Source organism: Mastomys coucha, unplaced genomic scaffold, assembly GCF_008632895.1.
Source record: "Mastomys coucha isolate ucsf_1 unplaced genomic scaffold, UCSF_Mcou_1 pScaffold4, whole genome shotgun sequence".
NCBI classification, from domain to species: Eukaryota; Metazoa; Chordata; class Mammalia; order Rodentia; family Muridae; genus Mastomys; species Mastomys coucha.
Genome location: NW_022196910.1, coordinates 57,160,748 through 57,177,689, shown reverse-complemented (window position 1 = coordinate 57,177,689; position 16,942 = coordinate 57,160,748).

Here is a 16,942-nt window from a genome sequence, read left to right as displayed (position 1 = left end):
GAGAAATTAGACTTAAAGATTGTGGTTTGAGCTTTTTCCAAAACATACTTAGAAATCCTAAATTCCCTATGGAACAGGAATATGATCTTTATTCTCTTTTCTTTCCTCCATTGTAAATTCTGCAATTTCATCCCCATCCCTATAGCAGAACACTTGCAGGACCTGTTCTCCTTCTCTGGTACCACTCCCCAGGGCTCCTACAAACCTCTTTGAAGACTCAGAATCCCTCCTTCCTATGGACCATCTCATCCCCACCTCACTTCTAGCCCATCCTTATTCTTTCTGGTTGGCACCCAATGTTTAGAATCCTAGCAGCTCCTACTTGCAACACAAATCTATGCCCCAGAGCAATTCTCTATCAAGCAATTCATAGCTATCACATTCTCCTAAGATACAAAAGGGGAAATGGCAGCCAAAACATGAAATACCTATGCAACAAAGACAAGTACAGATATCAGCACCTAGAAACACAATCATTACAAACCTTAATTCTACACCAGTACAAAAACACAATACCTAAGACAATATCCAAAAGAACCCAACAAATCTACTGTAGTCGTCCCTGAGAAATGCAATTTATCTGTAATACAAGCCATGAACTTCAGAATAGCTATTAGGAATATACTCAAGTTCCTTAAAGAAGATATGAATAAATAAATAAATAAATAAATAAATAAATAAATCTCTCAGTAAAGTCTATGAAAATGAAAGCAAACAGTACAAGAAATTAGGAAAACAGTTAAAGCCATAAAAGTAGAAACAGAATCACTAAAGGAAACCCAAAATGAGATATAACTATAAATGAAAATTTTAAGAAGTCAAATAAAAGGTTCAGAGATAAGTCTCACTAACAGTACAAAAATGGAAGAGAAAATCTCAGATGTTGAAGACAAAATAGAAAGATGGATAACTCAGTCAAAGAAAATGTTAAATCTAAAAAAAAAAAGATAAAACACAAAACACCCCAAAAATCTGGGACACTGCAACACCAAGTCTACAAGTAGTAAGAATAGAGAAGTGAGAAAAAAACAGTCAAATTCACAGAAAATATATTCAACAGCATCATGGAAGAAATTTAGCCTATCCTAAAATAGAAGGTGCTTATCAAGGTACAAGAGGCATACAAAACACCGAGTAGACTGGACCAGAAAAGAACTTCACACATAACAATCAAAATACTAAATGCACATAACGAAGAAAAAATATTAAAAAGCTAAAGGTAAAAAGACCAAAAGCATATCTATAAGAATAAAATTGATTTCTGAAGGGAGACTCTAAAAGCCAGTAGGTCCTGGACAGATATCCTACAAACTCTAAGAGACCATAGATGCCAGACCAGACCAATATCCCAGCAAAACCTTTAATCATAGTGCATGGAAAAAGCAAATATTGCACAATAAAATGCAACTTAAGCAGTATATTGTGGGGCAATGTTCAAGCAACTTAGGCTCAGTCGAGTAATTGGCCTTGAGCCCAGGAGCCTCAGTGGGCAGTCTTTGACTGCAGGGGGCAGAAGGAGCTCTGCTATAACTCCTGAGTTTTTGGCTTCTGCTTTAGTCACAACCCCTCACAGCTGCCCCCACAGGAGATGTTTGCTCTATCAGGCAGACAATGCCCCAAGCTCCCAACGTTCTAGCTGGACCCTACATTCAGTCATCTGACCACATCCAGGCATGCCTCACCCCAAAAGACAGATAGCCACATCCCATACAATAAAAGGGATGGTTTGTTCTCTCCTTGCTCTCTTGCTCTTGTCCCTCTCTTGTTCTTTGTCTCTCTTGCTCTTCTTCTTTGTCTCTTCTCTTGCTTCTTTCCTCCCTCTCTTGCTCTTCCTCTCTCCCTCTTCCTCTTCTCTCTTGCTCTCTGTCTCCTCTCTTTTCCTGCTCTTTGTTCTCTTCTCTTGCTTTCTTGCTGTCTTGCTTTCTTCCTCTTCTTTCTCCTCTCTCTCTCCTTCTCTTCTCTCTCTCTTTCCTCTCCTTTCCTTCTCTCTATTGACCGGCCTATTTTCTCCTTCCTACAATAAAATATCTCATTTATACATTGCCTCCTTTTTGACTAATGTGCCCCATAGTCCTCAGCCAGCACAAGGGAGAGAGACAGCCATAGGCCACAGCGGGGGCCTGCCATCAGTACAACAGTATATATCTATAAATCTATCTCTACAGGCAGCACTAGAAACGAATCTTCAGCCTGAACACACCTTTAACAACACACCTTTAACAAAGGGATAAATAACCTCAGACCAATAAATCAAAAAAGAATAAAAACTGACACCATAACAAAATAAAAGGAATCAACAGACATAGTCAATGTTCTCAATTACTCAATAAAAAGACACAGACTAACAGCATGCCCTCAAGAATAAGATCGATCCTTTTGCTGCTTCCAAGAAACATGCCTGAATTTCAAGGATAGACATTACCTCAGAGTAAAAGGGTGTGTATGTGTGTGGGGGGGTGGAACTAACAAATGGACCCAACAAGCAAACCAGTATAGTGATTTTAATATATGACAGATGAGAATTTAGACCAAAACTAGTAAGAGATAAGGAAGGACACTACATTCTCATAAAAAAATCCACTAAGATGTTAATGCAGTTCTAAACATTTATGCTTCAAACACAAGTCACCCAAGTTCTTAAAACACTAAAAAAAAAAAAAAATCACATATGACTTACACAGAGATAGTGGGTGAGTTCACCATTAGACAGCTCATCTAGAGAAAAACTAAGTAGAGAAATGCTGGAACTAAGTCACATCACAAATCATATGAACTTAATTGATAGTTATAGAACATTTCACTTAAATACAAAAGCGTAAACCTTGTTCTCAGTAGCTCATAGAACTTTTCCCCAAATTGATTACTGTTGGGAGCCTACCTAGCACAAGTTCTTTGAGGAAGACAGTGATGAGGTATGAAGTCAGTAGAGGTCAAAGTTTATTTATCTTTGGCAATTCTTCTGTCTATAATATTTTGCTATTCTAAGGCCAGAAACCACTGGATTCTGGTAGTTAATGCCTTCTGTTTAGCAGTGTGGACTTAATAAAGGAATTGGTAAAGTAACTAGCTCATTTTGACTCTATAATCTCTTAGTTGAGAGCCTTTAACTGATCTGTGGAGAGGGTGGGAGTTAGTTACCTCCTTGTGTGCCATGAAAAGAAAGTTCTGCTCACATAAAAATTACATTCCCTCTGAATGAAAAAGAGGATCTATTCATTTTACATACACACACACACACACAAACACACACACACATACACGCACACATATATATATAGATATATATATATATATACGTATATATATATAGATATATATACATGTTCACACATACACACAGACACATACATGAGCACACATTTTCCTTGTGCTTGACCACCTGTCTAATCAGTTCCACAAGTGTTCATGTACACTTAAATATACACACCTATACTTACATATGCATACATACATACATATGTTGGATGGAGCAAAACTCCCATGAGCAAGTGCCAATGCAGAGAAAAGTAATTTTCATTCTGGAAGAAAAAGAAGCTCCAACCTTTATTGCACTGGAAAAAAAAAAAAAAAAGCTTCTACCTTTTTATTGTTGAAAGTAAGGAAAGCCACATCTCTCTATTGGTAAAAAAAAAAAAAAAAACCTTCATCCTTCATGTCTTTCTTATTTCTACTACCTTCTCAAGAGCATAAATCACATGGTTTTCTAAGCATCCTTGCATTCCAAATGTTAATAGAAAGTTTAAGACACTAATTCAAATCCATATCGAATAAAGTATTAAATCAGAAATGTTTACATGTGTTTACATTAGTACTAGTAATTAAACATTCATTATCCTTCATCCAATAAGAAATCTGGTTCCCCTCTCCCCCCACCCCAATCCCTGTATCCAATTCCCCTCCCAGGTCCCTCCCTCCCTCCCCACTTGTGATTGCTTTCTTCTTCTTCCCAACTGGGACTGAGGTGTCCTCACTTGGTCCCTTCAGCTTGTTGACCTTTATGAGTTCTGTGGACTGTATCTTGTGTATTTTGCATTTTTTTTTTTTTTTTTTTTTTTTTTTTTTTTTTTTGGCTAATATCCACTTATTGGTAAGTACATACCATGTATGTCCTTTTGGGTCTGAATTACTTCACTCAAGATGACATTTCCTAGTTTTATCCATTTGTCTGCAAAACTCATGTTGTCCTCGTTCTTAATAGCTGAGTAGCATTACATTGTGTAAATGAACCACATTTTCTGATTCCATTTTTCTCTCGTATGACATCTGGGTTGTTTCCAGCTTCTGGCTATCACAAACAAGGCTGCTATGAACATAGTGGAACACGTGACCCTGTGGTATGGTGGGCATCTTTTGGGTATATTTCCAAGAGTGGTATTGCTGGGTCTTGAGGTAGATCTATTTCCTATTTTCTGAGGAACCTCCAGATTGATTCCCAGAATGATTGTACCACTTTGCAGTCCCATCAGCAATGGAGGAGAGTTCCTCTTTCTTTGCATCCTCCCCAACATGTGTTGTCACCTGAGGTTCTTAGCCATTCTGGTTGGTGTAAGATGGAATCTCAGGGTTGTTTTAATTTGCATTTCCTTGATCACTAAGGACATTGAACATTTCTTAAATGCTTCTCATCCCTTCGAGATTCCTCTGCTGTGAATTCTCTGTTTAGTTCTAAACCACATTTTTTGATTGGGTTATTTGGTTTCTTGGTGGTTAGCTTCTTGAGTTCTTTATATATTTTGGATATTAGCTGCCATAGACTGGGTTTCTGCGGGGGACCCCTTTATTCCGGTGGGGTGGTGAAAGTTCTGGCCAGGTGGGCAAGGGCGGCATGTGACAGACAGAAATGACACAAAGAAATGTGGTATCTGAATGTATTTTCACAAAATAAGAATCAGGCTTATATAGTATACAGAAACAAGGCAAATGTCAGAGATCACATAAGCAGGTAACAGTCACGTCAAAGACAGTAGATCAAACAGCCAGGTGTAAATGATTCCTTCTGAAGTACTCTTCCCCAATGGGCTACCTTGGCAGCCCTAAGCAAACACCCAACTATCTAATTCTTCTAGGTTGTCAGAAGTATGCACCAGGGGGTCTCCTTCTAGCTAACCTCTCATGAATAATACATTACTTTAGCCCTGGGAGTGATTACTGGGAGCATTTGTGACAGACTCCCAATTTGCCAGGGGAGCCAACCCACTTCTCTCTAATATGTGAAATAGTTTGCCATTTGTTGTCAGTAAACTTTAATGCTTTGTTTTTTTCCCTCTCTGGAGACAATTTGTTTGAATAGGTAACATCCTTGAGAAATTCCAGGCTGAGAATCAGCTCAGCACTGATTAGGATTAGTTGGAACATTGTTGGGGCTGGGAAACATTGTTCAATTTGGTTTGGCTATAACAAAATATTTCTTAGGGCACCTTTATGCCTGAATAAAGAAAGCATGTAGATTTCTCCACAGACTTAGCAGAGACCAATCTGGAACACATCTGAGTTAGGAGATGCCAACGACTGACTGAATACCTAGGATACCTAGGAGGCACAAACTCCCTTTGAAGTCATAATGCCTCTTGTTCATGATCAGGCTTTTAACCCTGATACTGTAGATCTACTGGGGTAGACTAGTGAGCACGGCAATTAGACCATCTGTAAATTGCCAATTTGTCTTATTGACTATGTCCTTTGCCTTACAGAAGCTTTCTAGTTTCATGAGGTCTTTATTTATGCTTTTTTTCCCTTTTTCTTAGATATTTTCTTTAGTTACATTTCAAATGTTATCCCCTTTCCTGGTTTGCCCTCTGATAACCCCATATCCCCTTCCCACTCTCCTTGCCAACCAACTCCCGCTCCCATTTCCTGGTCCTGGCACTCTCCTACACTAGGGCATTGAGCCTTCACAAGACAAAGGGCCTTTCCTCCCATTGATGACAGACAAGGCCATCCTCTGCTACATATGCTGTTGGAGCCATGGGTCCCTCCATGTGTACTCTTTGATTGAAAGTTTGGTTCCTAGAAGCTCTTGGGGGTACTGGTTAGTTCACATTGTTGTTCCTCCCATGGGGCTGCAAACTCCTTCAGCTCCTTGGGTCCTTTCTCTAGTTCCTCCATTGGGGACCCTTTCCTCAGTCCAAGGGTTGGCTGAGAGCATCCATTTCTGTATTTTTCAGGCTCTGGCAGAGCCTCTCAGGAGACAGCTATATCAGGTTCCTGTCAGCAAGCACTTGTTGGCATCCACAGTAGTGTCTGGGTTTGGTGACTGTATGTGGAATGGATCCCCAGGTGGGGCAGTCTCTAGATGGCCTTTCCTTTAGTCTCTCCTCCACACTTTATCTTCCTTTCATGGGTATTTTGTTCCCCCTTCTAAGAAGGACTGAACTATCCACACTTTGGATGTCCTTCTTCTTGAGCTTCATGTGGTCTGTGAATCGTATCTTAGGTATTCAGAACTTCGGGGCTAATATCCACTTATCAGTGAGTACATACCATGTGTGTTCTTTTGTGACTGTGTTACCTCACTCAGGATGATATTTTCTAGTTTCATTCTTTTGCCTAAGAATTTGATAAATTCATTGTTTTTAATAGCTCAGTAGTGTTCCATTGTGTAAATTACCACATTTTCTGTTTCCATTCCTCTGTTGAGGGACATCTGGGTTCTTTCCAGCTTCTGGCTATTATAAATAAGGCTGCTATGAACATAGTGGAGCATGTATCCTTATTACATGTTGGAGTATCTTCTGGGTATATGTATCATCTGGGTCCTCAGGTAGTACTATGTCCAATTTTCTGTGGAACAGCCACCAAACTGATTTCCAGAGTGGTTGTAACAGCTTGTAATTCTACCAGCAATGGAGGAGTGTTCCTCTTTCTCCACATCATCACCAGCATCTGCTGTCACATGAGTTTTTGATCTTAGCCATTCTGACTGGTGTGAGGTGGAAACCTATCTACTCTTGATCTTAGAGCATGAGCCATTGGAGTTCTGTTTAAGAAGTTTTCCCCTGTGCCAATGTGCTCAAGGCTCTTTCCCACTTTCTCTTCTATTAGATTTAGTGTATCTGCTTTTATGTTGAGGTCCTTGATTCACTTGGACTTGAACTTTGTTCGAAGTGACAAATATGAGTCTATTTTTCATTTTTCTACATACAGACAGGCAGTTAGTCCAGCACCATTTATTTAAGATGCTTTCTTTTGTCCATTGTATATTTTTGGCTTCTTGTCAACGTTCAAGTGTATGTAAGTGTGTAGTTTTGTTTCTAGGTCTTCAATTCTATTCCATTGATCAATGTGCCTGTCTCTGTATGACTACCATACAGTATTTATCATTATTGCTCTGTAGTAGAATTTGAGGTCAGGGATGGTGATTCCCCAAGCAGTTCTCTTATTGTTAAGAATTCTTTTCACTATTCTGGGTTTTTTGCCTTTCCAGATGAATTTGAGATTTTTTTCTATGTCTTTGAAAAATTCTGTTGGGATTTTGATGGGGATTGCATTGAATCTGTTGATTGCTTTTTGCAAGATAGCCATTTTTTATATTAATCCTGCCAATCCATGACCATGGGAGATCTCTCCATTTTCTGAGATCTTCAATTTCTTTCTTGAGAGCCTTGAAGTTATCATTATACAGATATTTCACTTGTTTGGTTAGAGTTACCCCAAGATATTTTATATTATTTATGGCTGTTGTGAAGGGATTTGTTTCCCTAATTTCTTTCTCAGCCCATTTATCATTTGTATAAAGGAAGGCTATTGACTTATTTGAGTTAATTTATATCCAACTACTTTGCTGAATTGCTTACCAGCTGAAGAAGCTCTCTGGTAGAATTTTTTAGATCATTTATGTATACTATCATATCATCTGCAAATAGTGATACCTTTATTTCTTCTTTGCTAATTTGTATTCCCTTGATCTCTCTCTCTCTCTCTCTCTCTCTCTCTCTCTCTCTCTCTCTCTCTCTCTTTCTCTCTCTTTGTCTTATTGTTCTAGCTAAGACTTTAAGTACTATATTGAATAGATATGGAGAGAATGGGCATTCTTGTCTTGTCCCCCATTTTAGTGGGATTGCTTCAAGTATGTCTCCATTTAATTTGATATCTGCCGTTGGTTTGCAGTAAATTGTTTTTATTATGTTTAGGTATAGGCCTTGAATTCCTGATATCTCTAATACTTTTAACATGAAGGGGTGTTGTATTTTGTCAAATGCTTTTCTGCATCTAAGGAGATAATCTAGAGATTTGTTTATTTATATAGTGGATTATGTTAATGGATTTTGTATATTGAAGCAACCTTGCATCCCTGGGATAAAGCCTACTTGATGGTGGTGAATGATGGTTTTGATGTGTTCTTGGATTTGTTTTCCAAGAATTTTATTGACCTGAGCACCAGCAAAAAGAATGGAAACAGGCAACCTTGGGAGGTAAGAGGTTAGAGAGGGCCTCCAGAATGCACCAGAATCCTGGGAGATGAGATACTCTTAGGACTCAAAGGGAGGAACCTTAGAGGAAATGCCCTACAGGGAAAAGAAGGTACTTATAGAGCCCACTTCCAGCAGAAAGATAGAGCATCAAGTGAGGGGTGGGGCTGCCATCCCACATTTAAAACTCTGACCCATAATTGTTCCTGTCTCAAAGAACTGTAGGGATTGAAATGGGGATGAGCATGAGGAAAAGAAGGTCCAGCAACAGGCCCAATGTGGGATCCAGCTCAAGGGGATGTCCCCAAGGCCTGACACTATTACTGAGGATATCGAGTGCCCACAAAAAGGGACCTATGATGACTGCCCTCTGAAAGTCCCAACAAGCAGCTGAAAGAGTCAGATGCAGATTTTTGCACCCAACCAATGGACCCTTGTGGTTGAATTTGAAACAAGCTGGAAGAATCTGATGAGGAGAGCAATCCTGTAGGAGGATCAGCAATCACAATTAACCTGGACTCCCAAGATCTCTCAGACATGTCTAGGTTCAATCAGAGAAGATGTACCTAACCCTCAAGAGACTGGAGGCCCCAGGAAGTTTAGAGCTCTGTCAGGTGGGGGATGGGGGTGGTTGTGAGAACATCCTCTTGGAGATGGGGACAGGAAGGAGGTATGGGATGTGGAACAGTAAGAGGGTGGACTGGAATGAAAATAAAACCTGGAGTGTAATAAATACATAAATAAATAAATAAATAAATAAATAAATATTTTAAAATTATTCATTATCTATAGTCTAATCACACAAATTCATTAGAAGTTCAAAACAATAATTTTCGTGTTACAATATAGCACAGTTTTGTCAAAAGGCCAATCATCTGTTTTGTGTATCATTAGTTTGAAGTTTTGTATAGATAAATCAGTCAATATTTTATATTCTGTCCATTTATGACCTTTAGTTACCAGACAGTAGTCTCACAGCTAATCTAGAAGGAATGTTGTCCCTGATTGTAAATTCGTTCCAAGCCTGTTTTCTCATTCTAAAGGAATTAGCCTGTGACACATGAAAGTTTATAGAACTCGAGTCACAGCTTTCATACTACAGAGGACTCAAAATTACTTATATTAATTTAGAAATTCTGTAGAATCATTTTTAGGACTTATAGAATTAGAATATGAAAGTACATCTTCATTGATCTGCAGAAAATCAGCCCAATAAGGTGGAATAATGTCCAGGAATTAGTAGACTATGTAATAGTGATGGGAAAGAAAAATCAACAACAAGAATCAATCCTGAAATGAGAGGTTTGAAGGCTCTGTAATTCAAAGTTTATCTACTGCAACAGCAATTCACTTGTTTTCCTTAGTATTTTCTAAATGGTTTCTGACAGATTACATAATTGGACATGAAAAACAAGTCTAAAGAGAGAGAAACTCAAAGAATTTACACCAAAATCATTTTCTGTGTCTACACTACACATAACTGGTAAAGAAAAAAGCATAATTCTCCAAAACTACAGATATAGTTGGGTTTGAGGGGATGGCTGTTGTTTTGTTTTGTTTTTATTTGAAAATGTTTTCATTAATTTATTTATTAACTTTACATCCCAACAACGGCCCCCTCCCTCCTTTCCTCCTAGTCCCACCCTCACAAATTCCTCACCTCATTACCATCTCCACATTTCCTCCAAGAAAGCTAAGCCACACACACACACACCTTAGGTACCATCTGGCTCTAGTACTTAAAGCAGGGTTAAGCATACCTTCTCCAATTTAGGCCCTCCCAGTCAGTCCAGCCAGATTAAGGTGATCCAATGGCAGGCAATAGACTCAGAGACAGTTCCTGTTACAATTGTTAGGAGAACCACATGAAGACCTTGTTGCACATGTGCTACAAATGTGTATGCGGGCTAGGTCCAGGCCCAGCATGCTCTTTGATTGGTAGTTCAGTCTGTGTGGCCCCATGGTAGGTTGACTCTGTAGGTGTGGTTGTTGTATCTCTAATCCTTCCAGATGGCTCAATTCTTTGCCCCACTCTCCCACATGACTCCCAGAGCTACCCAGATATTTGGCTGAGGGACTGTGCCTCTATTTCCACCAGTGGCTACATGAACCTTCTCAGTGGATAGTTATATGTGCAGTTAGGCTCCTGTCTGCAAGCATATGTGTCACAAGTTGGACCGGTCGCGGTTGGCCTTTCCGTCAGCCTCTACGCCACTTTTGTCCCTGTGATTCTATCCATCAGGGCACGTTTTTGAGTTGAGGTTTAGCGGGTGGATTGATGTCACCCTTCCTCCACTGGAAATCCACCTGGCTACAGAAAGTAACTACTCGAGTCTCCATACCCACTGCTGGTTGGAGTCTCGGCTAGAGCATCCCTATAGACTTCTTGGAACATCCCTATTACAGGTCTTCAGCTACTCCTAGAGATGCCTGCTAAGGATTGCCATTCTCACTTACAACCCTTTCGAACATCCCTTAACCCTTCCTCTCCTGATCCCTATCCCCTTCTTCTCCTCACGCCCTCTCTCATCTAGTTACCTCCCTCCATCTACCTCCAGTGAATAATTTGTTTCCCTTTCTGAGTGATATTCATGCATGTTTCCTTGGGCCCTTCTTATTACTCAGCTTCTTTGGTCCTGAATTGTACTGTGGTTATTTTGTACTTTATAGCTAATGTCTACTTATAAATGCATATATACAATGCATGTTTCCTCAAGTTTGAGTTGCCTGACTCAGGATATTTTCTAGTTACATCTATTTACCCACTAATTTATAATATCTTTGCTTTTAATAGCTGAATAGTATTCCATTGTGTATATGTACCACATTTTCTTTATTCTTTCTTCAGTTGAGGGGCATCTGGGTTGTTTCCAGTTCCTGGCAATTAAGAATGAAGCTGTTGTGAACAAAGTTGAGCAAATTTTCTTGTGGTATAGTTGACCATCATTTGGGTATATTCTCAAGAATTGTGTATCTGAGTCTTGGAGTAGAACTATTTCCAATTTTCTGAGAAGCTGTCAAATTGATTTCCAAAGTGGATGTACCAGTTTGCAATCCTACCAGAAATGAAGGAGTGTTGTCCTTGCTCCACATCCTCTCCAGCATGTGCTGTCATTGAATTTTTGATCATAGCCATTCTGAGCAATATAAGATGGAATCTCAGAGTTCTTACACTGAACATTTATTTAAGTGCTTCTCAGCCATTAGAGACTCCTCTGTTGAGGACTCTTTCTGTTTAGCTCTGTATGCCAATTTTTATTAAAGAATTTTATTTATTTACATTCTAAATATTGCCTCCCTTCCCAGTTTCCCCTTCCCGAGTTCTTCACTTCATCCCCCACACCTTTGCTTCTGAGCAGGTGGTCTTCCACACACCCCCACATCACCCTTGCCAGCATCCCCTTCTCTGAGTTTTATCCTCTCTCACTGAGGCAGGACAAGGCAATCCTCTGCTACGTTTGTGGAGCAGCCCATGTATGCTCTTTGGTTGGTGACTTAGTCTCTGGGAACTCTAAGGAATCTGGCATAGTTGACACTGTTATTCTTCCTATGGGGTTGCAATGCCCTTCAGTTCCTTCAATACTTGCCCTAACTCTTTCATATGGACCTCAGCCCAGTGGTTGGCTACAAGTATATGCATCTGATTCAGTCAGCTGCTGGTAGACCCTCTCAGAGGACAGGCATGATAAGCTCCTGTCTGCAAGCACAACATGGCCTTTATTTATTTATTTATTTATTTATTTATTTATTCATTTATTTTTGGGTTTTTTCAGTGCCTATTTAATTGAGCTCTTTATATATTTTGGATATTTTCACTCTGTCTGATGTATGGTTGGTAAAGTTTTTTCCCAATCTCTATTCTGCTGTTTTATCCTATCGACACTGTCCTTCGCCTTGCAGAAGCTTTTCAGGTTTATGAAGTCCCATTTATTAACTGTTGATCTTAGTGACTGAGCTATTGGTGCTCTGTTCAGGAAGCTGTCTCCTGTACCAATGAATTCAAGATTATTTCCCACTTTTTTCTTTTATGAGATTTGATGTATCCTATTTTATGTTGAGGACTTTGATTCTCCTAAACATTAGTTTTGTGCACAGTGATAAATATGGATCTATTTGCCTTCTTCTACATGCAGACATCCAGTTAGACCAGCACCATTTTAAAAGATGTTTTCTGTTTTCCATTGTATGCTTTTGGCTTCTTTGAAAATCAAGCATTTGCAGCTGTGTGGATTCATTTCTGATTCTTCCATACTATTCCATTGATCAGCCTGTCTGTTTTTATGCCAAGACCATACAGTGTTTTTTATTTTCAGCAGCATTTTTATCATCACAAATATTTAGTATTTCTCTATTACACACAGTGAAACTAATCAACTTACTCCAAATATTAAGCTATTCTTGGCTTTCCTTGTTAACATTTGACTAGTAAAATACTAAAGTTAAAAGACAACTATCAATTGCTGGGATTCAACCACCAAGTGTGTTAATAATTTCTAAGAAATAATGTCTTTGTTTTAGAACCAGAATTCAGAATCCTAATCTATAGCAGAGATAGTGACTGCCTTGTATAACATTCACTGCTTCTATGCAGTATAATTCTTGTTAAAAAGGAAATAACACGATAATACACACTGTTGTGTGCCACACAGAAATTTTGTGAGAATTAATACTCAAAAAAGACTTCAGAGCTTAGTCAGAAAAGCACTTTAGAATATAAACACTATACAATTACTCTTATTACCGTGAGCTAGAAAAATACTAGCAAGAAATAGGATGATTATTGTAGAACCTGAGTTAGTGTGCCAGCATATGAATATGGATATATATTGAAGAGTATGATTTTCCTATCCATCATCAAATGATGAGAAAATCTAAGGTGAGCATTTAACAGTCACTTTTCATTTTGTTTCATCAAAAGAATCTATTTTACAATTATTATTTACTTGCAATAACCTGCAGCAAAAAATGATTTAATGTACATTAACATGTACTTGATTATTTAAAATGTAAAATCTGATGGAAATTCCATTTAACCACAATTCCTGGATCACAGATTTCAGGCAAAATGAAAAGGAGTTGGGGTACCATTAAACATGGCTATAAAAATCATTTCTTTCAGTTACTGGAGGAAAAGAAGGCATGACCAAAGCACTTTTTATCTTCCATGGGATGTCCTACAAGCCTGCTTTTTAAATGTATGCCAAAATAATCAGGGTTTCTTGTTTGTTTGTTTGCTTGTTTGTTTGTTTTTTAAACTACTATTGCCCTGTAAGTACAACTTGAAATGATAGTGATGCCTCCAGAAGTTCTCTGATTGTATAGAAATGATTTAGCTATCCTCAGTTTTTGGTTTTCCATATGAAGTTAAGTTGATCTTTCAAGGTCTGTAAAGAATTGTGCTGGAATTTTGAATAGAATTTAGCTGAATCTGTAGATTGGTTTGTAAAGATGGCCATTTGTGGATTATGTTAATCCTACTATCAATGTTCAATGTTTGAAATAAAAATAGATCTGTAATTCACTTTTTTTTAGTTCCTAACCTTTTTTATTAGATATTTTCTTTATTTGCATTTCTTTTTTATTTTATTAGATATTTTATTTACATGTCATACGCTATCTTCTTTCCCAGTTTCCCCTCCAAAAACAAAAACAAAAACAAAAACCAAAAAACCAAAAAGCAACAAGAACAAACCCCTGTTGCCTCCCCCGCCCCCTGCACGCCACCCCACTCTCTCCTGCTTACTGGCCCTGGCATTCCCCTACACTGGGACACAGAACCTTCAAAGGGCCAAGGGCCTTTCCTTCCATTGATGATCGACTTTGCAATCCTCTACTATACACATGCTGCCAGAACAATCAGTCCCACCATGTATAGTCCTTGGTTGGTGGTTGAGTCCCTGGGAGCTCTGAGGGTACTAGTTAGTTCATATTGTTGTTCATCCTAAGGGGCTACAAACCCCTCAGCTCCATTGGTCCTTTCTCTAACTCCTTCATTGGGGAACCTGTACTCAGTTCAATGGATGGCTATGAGCCTCTACATCTGTATTAGTCAGGTACTGTCAGAGCCTCTCAGGAGATACCTATATCAGGCTGGCTTGTCCTTCCTTTGTCTCTGCTTCATAGTCTCTGAAACTCCTTCCATGGGTATTTTGTTCCCCCTTTTAAGAAGGAATGAAATGTCCACATTTTGGTTTTCCTTCTTCATGAGTTTCTTGTCGTTTGTGGGTTGTTCTTTCTGTATTCTGAACTTCTGGGCTAATAACCACTTATCAGAGAGTGCATACCACGTGTGTTCTTTTGTGATTAGGTTACATCACTCAGGATGATATTCTCCAGATCCATCCATTTTCCTAAGAATTTCACAAATTCATTGTTTTTAATAGCTGTGTAGTACTCCATTGTGTAGAGGTACCACATTTTCTGTATCCCTTCCTCTGTTGAGGGACATCTGGGTTGTTTCCAGTTTCTAGCTATTATAAATAAGGCTGCTATGTATGTGGTGGAGCATGTGTCCTTATTACATGTTGGAGCATCTTCTGGGTATATGCCCATGAGTGGTATAGCTGGATCCTCTGGTAGAACTATGTCCAATATCTGGAGGAACCTCCAAAATGAGTTCCAGAGTGGTTGTACCAGCTTACAATCGCACCAGCAATGAAGGAGTGTTCCTCTTTCTCCACAACCTCTCCAGCATCTGCTATCTGAGTTTTTTATCTTAGCCAATCTGACTGGTGTGACGGGAATCTCAGGGTTGTTTTTATTTGCATTTCCCTCATGTCTAAGAATGTTGAACAATGCCTGCTTCTCAGGCATTCAATATTCATCAGTTGAGAATTCTTTGTTTATCTCTGTACCCCATTATTTAATAGGGTTATTTGGTTCTCTGGAGTGTAAATTCTTGAGTTCTTTGTATACATTGCTGATTAGCCCTCTGTCAGATATAGGATTGGTAGAGATCTTTTCCCAATTCGTTGGTTGCTGTTTTGTCCTATTGACAGTGTCTTTGCAGCTTTATTAGGTCCCATTTGTCAATTCTTAATCTTAGGGCATAAGCTATTGGCGTTCTGTTCAGGAAATTTTCCCCTGTGCCTATGTGCTCAAGGTTCTTTGCCACTTTCTTTTCTATTAGTTTCAGTGTATCTGGTTTGATGTGGAGGTCCCTGATCAACTTGGACTTGAGCTTTGTACAAGGAGAAAGCAATGGATTGATTTGCATTCTTCTACATGCTAACCACCAGTTGTGCCAGCACCATTTGTTGAAAATGCTGTCTTTTTTCCACTGGATGGCTTTAGCTTCTTTGTCAAAGATCAAATGGCTATAGGTTTGTGGGTTCATTTCTGGGTCTTCAATTCTATTCCATTGATCTACCTGCCTGTCACTGTACCAACACCATGCAGTTTTATGACAATTGCTCTGTAGTACAGATTAGGGTCCAGGATGGTGATTCCACCAGAGGTTCCTTTGTTATTGAGAATAGTTTTGGCTATCCCGGGTTTTTTGTTATTCCAGATAAATTTGCAAATTGCTCTTTCCAAGTCTGTGAAGAATTGAGTTGGAATTTTGACAGGGATTGCATTGAATCTGTAGATTGCTTTTGGCAAAATGGCCATTTTTACTATATTAAACCTGCCCATCCAGGTGCATGGGAGATCTTTCCATCTTCTGAGATCTTCTTCAATTTCCTTCTTCAGAGACTTGAAGTTCTAGTCAAACAGATTTTTACTTGCTTAGTTAGAGTCACACAGAGGTATTTTATATTATTTGTAACTATTGTGAAGGGTGTTGTTTCCCTAATTTCTTTCTCTGGCTGTTTATCCTTTGTGTATAGGAAGGCCTCTGATTTGCTTGAGTTAATTTTATATCCAGCTACTTTACTGAAGTTGTTTATCAGGTTTAGGAGCTCTCTGGTGGAACTTTTGGGGTTACTTAAGTATACTATCATATCATCAGCAAATAGTGATAATTTGACTTCTTCCTTTCCAATTCCTATCACTTTGATCTCCTTTTTCTAATTGCTCTGGCTAGGACTTCAAGTATTGTTGCTGCCCCTCTGTCCAGCGGAAATACGGAGGCAGCAACGAGCTCTTCTCCAAGCAGTTTATTCGGGAACCTTCATTTTTACTTCATCTCTAGCTAGCTTCTTTCTCTTTATTCTACTATATCTTCTTCTTACATCTTACTAGTTACATCTTACTTCTTACATCTTACTTATCTATCTTACTTCTATCTTACTACTTACATCTTTACATCTTACTACTTATATCTTACTACTTACATCTTACTACTTACATCTTACTTCTTTCTTCTTACTTACTCCTATTTCCTACATCTTACTTACTCCTATTCCTACATACATCTTACTTCTAATTCCTACATCTTACTTCTATTCCTACATCTTACTTCTATTCTTATTCTTACATACATCTTACTTCTATTCTTACATCTTACTTCTATATATACCTCTCTGTGGTAGCCCTGCTGTGCTCACGGAAGAACTCCAACCGAAACCAGATATGACAACTCGACTCAACTC